Source organism: Vicia villosa, linkage group LG6 (assembly GCF_029867415.1).
Source record: "Vicia villosa cultivar HV-30 ecotype Madison, WI linkage group LG6, Vvil1.0, whole genome shotgun sequence".
Lineage (NCBI taxonomy): Eukaryota > Viridiplantae > Streptophyta > Magnoliopsida > Fabales > Fabaceae > Vicia > Vicia villosa.
The window spans coordinates 123,376,492-123,384,292 of NC_081185.1; positions in this window are offsets into that span (position 1 = coordinate 123,376,492).

A 7,801-nucleotide genomic window follows, 5' to 3' on the forward strand; every position below is an offset into this window, starting at 1 on the left:
CATTCAAGTGGCAAAGTTGATTTTAAAAATAAATTTTTTATAAGATTTAAAACAAGAGAATCTTCAATTGTTAGGAGAATTCTTGTAACTTTTTTTTTTTTTTGCAGGAGAGTTTTTCAAACTAACCTCATATGACAGGGGTGAAAATAGGTGTTATTAACCCTTGATTGTATTGTATGATGATAAAAATTGATTTGAGATAAAATTATTTTTGTTTAAAGTTGAGTTGAATATAAATTGTTTTTATAGTATATTTACTAAGTTTTATTGAACAATGAATTTTAATGTACAAATAAATATATTAAAATTAATATTTTAATTAATTTCATTATCAATTTAAGTTTAAAATTCAAACCAAGAATTAAATTTAAACTTAATGTTGGATGGTTTCTCGTCCTCTATATATTTTTTTATTTGATTTTAACATTTCAAAATCCCTAGAAAAAATTGACTTTTCTAATGACATAAACCATTTATTTCTTATAATATATTATTATTTTCTTATTATCATAATTCTTATATTTCTTCATTTGTCTCCATTATTATAGAAAAATGCTTGTTCATAAAATGTAATCCATTAACATTAAAGAATTTAAAAAACATATGACAATTGAATAAATAAATTTATTCTAGTGTTTCACTCCTACGAAGGAAGAAATTTCTTCGCATAATAACAACAAGACAAAATAGAAAAATCTTTGATTTTTGGTAAGATCCCTGATCTTACTACTTGATTGTTCAAATTGATTAAAGCTTTATTGTACAAGTTACTTAGTATTAAGTAAGTTGTGTAACAAATGTAATAAAGTATGTTCAAACTCTTCTACATGCATGGTCTTTAAAAACCTTAACGAAAAATCTTTTAAAAACCTCCTTTCTAAAAGACCATGACTATAGAAGAACTCATATATATTACCTTTGGTAAACTAACCTCTAGTAGGTAAAAGTAGATGTTGTAAATTGTGCAGATATATATCCTTGAAAGAACATCCTTGGAAGATGATAAAGAGAAAGAAAAATATCAAAGACAAAGAGAAGTTTGAAGTCAAAATGGAGAGACTCAAATTGAAGAAGTCAACTTAAAGAATCAATATCTATCTTAAGAGTGAATTAAAGGACCATTAAGGATCATCTCATTCAAAATTTTAATGGAGATATTTCTAAGGGGATTACATCTTAACACCCTCTTAGCAAGGTATGCAACTTTATGGTTTTTATTCACAAGTTGAGTCAAAGAAAATTGATGAAGCCATCATGAAAGAACACTAGCCTCTTGCTATGCAAGAAAGGTTAAATCAAATTGAAAGAAATAAGGTTTGGAAACTTGTTTCCAAAGTTTTGACTAATCTAGTGATTGAAACCTAAGTAGGAAATTCATAACAAGCATGACGCCTTTGAAAATGTTTTGAGAAATAAAAAAAGACTTGTTACGAAACGTTACAATCAACAGGATGAAGTCATAGACTCAATGAAAACTTATGCATGTGTAGCTCAATTAGAAGCCATAAGGATGATTTTAGCCTTTTCATGCCTTATATATTCTTAAACCCTTCCAGATGGACACACATAATGCTTTCATGAATAGTTACATCTAGAAGAAAGTATATGTTTATCATCCTCTAATGTTTAATATGCTTTCAAAATGAAAATGCTCTCTACGATCTAAAACAAGCTCCTAGAGATTGGTTTGCTAGTCTGAGCAATTTTATGCTTGAAAACAAGTTTCTAAGATGGAAGGATGATACAAAATTTCAAACTAAGCATATTTTCTTTTCTTGTGCATGATTTTATCGATTCAGTGCTACTAATGAATCCTTGTGAAAGGAAGCTTATGATATGATGCAGATTAAAATCGGAAAAAAGGAGAGCATTATGTACTATCTTATATGTTGACGTTAATAGTATCATTCATTGGCTGCAATCATGGAACCTATTAGAAGGATAATATGATGGATTTATGAGTCTTGAAGTTTGACTAACTCATGTATCAAACGATTCATAGAGAAGGAAAAACAACGGTGGTTTGTAATTCCCTTGAAAGGGGAAACCTCTTAAGTTACCTTGAAATTTTAAGTGCTTTTGGAGCAAATGGGTGCCAAATGTAGTAAGCCTAGAGCCTAATATTAGTCTAAGGCCCAAAGAGGATTAAAAGAGGCTATCTAAAAGATTTCCTGAAGATAATGATTATCTCTTGGAAGGAATGTGAGGCTTCAAATACTTTTGATAAAGAATTAAGTGGGATTCCTGCAAATTTTGCCTACCAATTGATCTTAAAGTTGGATGCTACCGTCTGTGGGAAGAAGCATAATCTCATGCTCCCTCAAGAATATCCCTACTGGTCTCTTTGTCAGGTAACTCGCTCTTTTTATTTAACCAAACATGTGATCTATGAAATATCCTTTGTCACCTTTTTGATTATGCCAAAGGTGGAGAAACACACTCTTAAGGGGAGTAAAGTATACTCTCTACTTATGGGAGAAAGAGTTTAACCACTCAAATTATATATCTATCTGTTTAATTTCACTACCTCTCTGAGAGATGTGTTGTCATAATCAAAAGGCGTAGAATATAGATTGACATCAAAATGCTTTCTTGAATGAAGATCTTCAAGAGGACATTTATATGCAACAACCTCTAGGATTTATGGACACCAATACTTCTTGTTTTGAAATTGAAGAAATCAATTTATGGTCTTAGGTAGGCACCTGGGGCTTGGTATGAAAAGCTTCATTAAGCATTGATCCATTATGGATTTTCCTCAAGCAAGTGTGACCACTCACTTTTCATTTATCAATATCGGGACACAACCCTGTATGCATTGGTGTTTGTGGATGGCATTTTAATCACAAGGACCTCTCCCAAACTAATTCATGGACAGATTTCAGAGCTTCATCTTAAATTTTCTCTCAAGAAACTTGCCAATCCAAAGTAGTTCCTTGGTATTGAAGTCCATGTTCAACCCAATGGGGCTACAGTTCTCACTCAAACCAAATATATTAAAGACTTGTTGGTCAAGGAAAACATGGTAGATTCCAATGGTTTCAATACTCTAATGTTCACCCATTACAAGTTGAGTAAGCATGACATACATGTCATACCTGATCCTTCCCTTAACGGATTAACTGTTGGTATTATATAATATGTGACCTTAACATGACCTGACATAGCCTTTTGAGTTAATAAGTCATGTCAATTATGGATCAACCATTGAAATCCCATTTGGAGTCTAGTAAAACAAATTCTTCAATTTCTTAATGGCATTGCACACCATGGCCGACTTCTTAGTCTAATTGATCCTTTGCAGAGAGTCTCTCTTCAAACATATAGGGACTCGAACTGGGCAAGTAATCCAGATGATAGAAGATATACATCAGGCGCATATGTGTATCATGGCCCTAATATAATCTTGTGAAGCTCAAAGAATCAGTCATTGGTTGATCGCTCAAGCACTGAAGCAGAATATCATGGACTAACACGCACTACCTCTAAGTTATTGTGGCTAGAATCTCTGTTAATTAAGCTTCATGAATGTAATCATGGTGTCTCATAATCCGATGGTTCATGCAAAAACTAGGCACATTGAATTATACATTCATTTTGTGCGCGAAAGAGTTGCATCCAACAAATTCAAAATCGATCGTATCCAAAACAACACAAATTGCAAATGGTGTCACCAAACCTCTCTCATGCCGTGTTTCAAGACTTTAGATCCAAGTTCAAGGTTGCACCCACGCTTCAACCATAACCTTAAAGGGAAAACCGAGGGGGTTGGAGTTTGTGGCGTCGTATACTTAACAAGCATTTTGGTGTAACTAGAATAGTAACATAAGTAAGTTATAGGTGGTTAAGAGATTTAGTTAGAATAACTAACTCACTCTTACATGGTGTAACTTAAAAATATAAAAGTTTGTATGGCTACTATATATAACAAGCTTTTTTCCTTGTATCAAGTAATGAATTATTATTAACAAATACAAGAATAGGTGAGATGGATGAGTGCTTGCATCTGCAATGGTACAACATCAGTTTTGGTTAACGGCAGTCCAACGATGGATTTCTCTTTGGAAAAAGGCCTGAAGCAAGGAGAACCTTTATCTCCATTTTTATTTATTCTTGTGGCTGAAGGCTTGGTTATGATGATGTCAAAGGCAACGACAACTGGAATTTTTAAAGGCTTTAGGGTGTCTGACGAATTAGTTTTTAACCTTCTTCAATTCGCTGAAGACACAGTGATTTTATGCGAACCATCTTGGAGCAATATTCATTGTGTGAAATCTATTCTTAGAGGTTTCAAATTTGTTTCGGGCCTCAACATAAACTTATGTAAGAGCAGCTTGTCAAGTGTAAATGTTGAGGATTCTTTTATGGTGATGGATGCTTCTTTTCTATGTTGCGTAAGAGGTAATTTCCCTATGAACTTTATTGGCATTCCTGTAGGCTACAATCAAAGATCTCAAGCTATTTGGAAACTAGTAATTAAGTTGAAGAATCGTTTATCGGTTTGGTTAGGGCGTTATTTATCAATGGGGGCCAGAGTTACATTGATAAATGCAGTCCTAAATTCAATTCCAATTTATCTCCTTTCTTTCTATAAAGTTACAAAGGTTGTTTTGAAGGTGTTGGTTAGAATTCAACAGGAGTTCTTTTGGAGCGGAGGTATGGAGAAGATAAGTATATCATGGGTTAAATGGCATGATGTTTGTCTTCGTAAGAAGGAGGGTGGTTTGGGCATTAGATGCGTAAAGTCCATAAATGAAGCAATGTTAGGAAAATGGAGGTGGAGATTTATGGAGGATAGGGAGGCATTCTGGCGGCCTTTGTTGGAATTCCCCTATGGACCTTTGGAAAAGTGTGTGTTAGCAGGAACTTCACCCAGAATTGCGGGGCGGACGTTGTTATGGTGGAGAGATGTGGTTCCTCAAATTGCAAATAACTTCAAGTCAAATTGGTCCCTCAAAGGCGTAGCTGCAACATTGGGTGACGGGAAAAGGTTGTACTTTTGGAAAACAAAGTGGTTAGGAGGAGCTTCGTTTGCGGATACATTTTCGGATCTGTTCAAAATGGCAGGTGATCAGAATGCAATAGTGGTTGATATGGGAAGTTATAGAGACTCTACGTGGAGTTGGGATCTAAGTCGGGAAATTCGATTGGCAACGGGCGAGGCGCTAGCTCAAATGATCGAATTAGACAACATTCTAGTAGGCGTGGAAGTTAAGGATGGTACAACGGACACTTTAAAGTGGTTTCAAGATTCGGCTGGAATTTATACGATTAGTTCGGGTTATGTAGCTTTCAATAATAGTTGCAGTTATATCTTGTATGCTGATAGCAAATTGAAGGCAATGTCTTGCTTATGGGATTCGTTAGTTTCATCTAAGATTCTAGTCTTCGGTTGGCGTTGCATAATAGATAGGATAGCAACTAGAGATAATTTAAGTAGCAGGAGGATTATTACGAATGAAAACGACAAAGTTTGTAAGTTTTGCTTTGGTCATTCCGAAACTTTGGATCACCTACTGGTTCGGTGCCCTTTCATAAGGATGGCGTGGAATATAGTCTTTTTTTGGCTTGGAATAGATCGAGTAAATTCACCGGGAACGACGGATCATTTGTGTGGTTTTGGGATTTATTAGCCGACAGAGTGTGCTCGAAGAAGATTCTTTTGATTTGGTTGGCAATGTGCTAGATATATGGTGTAAAAGGAACACAATCATCTTCAAGACTGAAGCGGTTAGCGTAGTTGACATCGTCGACAAGGCCAAGCTGCTTTCATGGCAGTGGAATATGATGGGCAGTAGCTCCTCTGTATCATGTAGTTTTTTCTTTTGAAATCAACACCCTTTAGATTTTTTAGTAGGTTAGAGGCTGTTTTATTCTGGATATGGGTAAGTACCCATTGTACTCTTTTGAATAAAAATATCATTGCTTATAAAAAAAATACAAGGAGATTTTATGCAAACTCTCTCAATAAATTAAAATTTATTCTAACAAGTTAAACAAAATTCTACTATATAATATTTGAGTCTATTTATGATTCGTTGGATCCATTGGTTATTAATTTTCTCGTATCATTATACACCTTAAATAGTTTTAGCTTTCAAAAAAAAAAAATCTAGTTTTAAAGGTAAGAATATATTATGAGTATACATTAGATGAATAATAACTTAAATATATGTTAATAATTAAAAGATCTTCTTTTATATGAATGAATTTGACTCGAATTTGTGGCATCATATCAACTTGAATAACAAACATTTTTTTGAGAATTTTTTTAAAGACTCCCCTACCTTCTTAAAATCACGTAGCGAAATTTCTAAAATGTTCCTATATTTTGGACATGTATTTCTGAAATTTTTATTTTTTTTTAAAAAGTTGATTTCAGAAGTGTACTTTCCAAAACACAAAAAAAATGTTTTCGGAGATGCATTTTCGAAATCACTTATTTTTTTGCGGAGTGAGGTGTCTTCGGAGATACATATCCGAAATATTCCAATTTTTGGTCTTGGAATGTTTCGGAGATGCATATCCAAAAAAATTCAATAATTATTAGAGTGAAGGTTCATTTTAGTCCCTCACAAAAACTGCAGAGGTCATATTAGTCTCTCAGAAAAAAAAATCTCAATTAAATCCCTTACAAAATTTAACCGAGTCATGTTAGTCCTTCTAGTAATATTTTTTTCTAACCGGTTTTTTTCTTACTTCCGAAACCACAATGTTTTTTTTATTGTGTTTATTATCAGGTTTATGGGTGGGTGACTACGGTTTTTCTTGTTATGTATTATTGTGTATTAGGTGTTGTTATTGTTTCAGTTTTAATGATCTTTTAGGAAGGTTTAGTTCTGCTGCTAAGATAATTTAGGCGAATTTCTTACTTATGTAAATAATATTTATGGCGAAAAATAATACACATGCATATCCAAAAAAATTCAATAATTATTAGAGTGAAGGTTCATTTTAGTCCCTCACAAAAACTGCAGAGGTCATATTAGTCTCTCAGAAAAAAAAATCTCAATTAAATCCCTTACAAAATTTAACCGAGTCATGTTAGTCCTTCTAGTAATATTTTTTTCTAACCGGTTTTTTTCTTACTTCCGAAACCACAATGTTTTTTTTATTGTGTTTATTATCAGGTTTATGGGTGGGTGACTACGGTTTTTCTTGTTATGTATTATTGTGTATTAGGTGTTGTTATTGTTTCAGTTTTAATGATCTTTTAGGAAGGTTTAGTTCTGCTGCTAAGATAATTTAGGCGAATTTCTTACTTATGTAAATAATATTTATGGCGAAAAATAATACACATGATATATGTTGGAAGAAATTTGGTTTATACCATATTCCTTAAGTTTTGATGATAACAAAGTATTTAATGAACAATTAGGTATACTAGGTAACCTAACTTCTGGTGGAAACTCAGACTCTGAAGACCATGTGCAAACGAATTTAACCTCTTACCCGTACTCAATTTTTGAAAGCAGATCTATCTTGTCAAGTCCAGTCACGGTTTAAAAATAGAAAAAAATCGTTTGAACAAAATATTAAAAGAAGGACGAACATGACTCAGTTAAATTTTATAAGAGATTAAATAAAGACTTTTTTTATTAGGGACTAATTTAGACTCTCTTTTTTGTGAGGGACTAAAATGGAACTTCATTAGCAGTCCAGTCACGGTTCAAAAGTAAGAGAAAAAAACGGTTTGAAAAAAATCTTAGTAGAGGGACTAATATGACTCGGTTAAATTTTATAAGAAATTTAATAGATCCTTTTTTATTCTCAGAGATTAATCTGACCTCTGCAGTTTTTG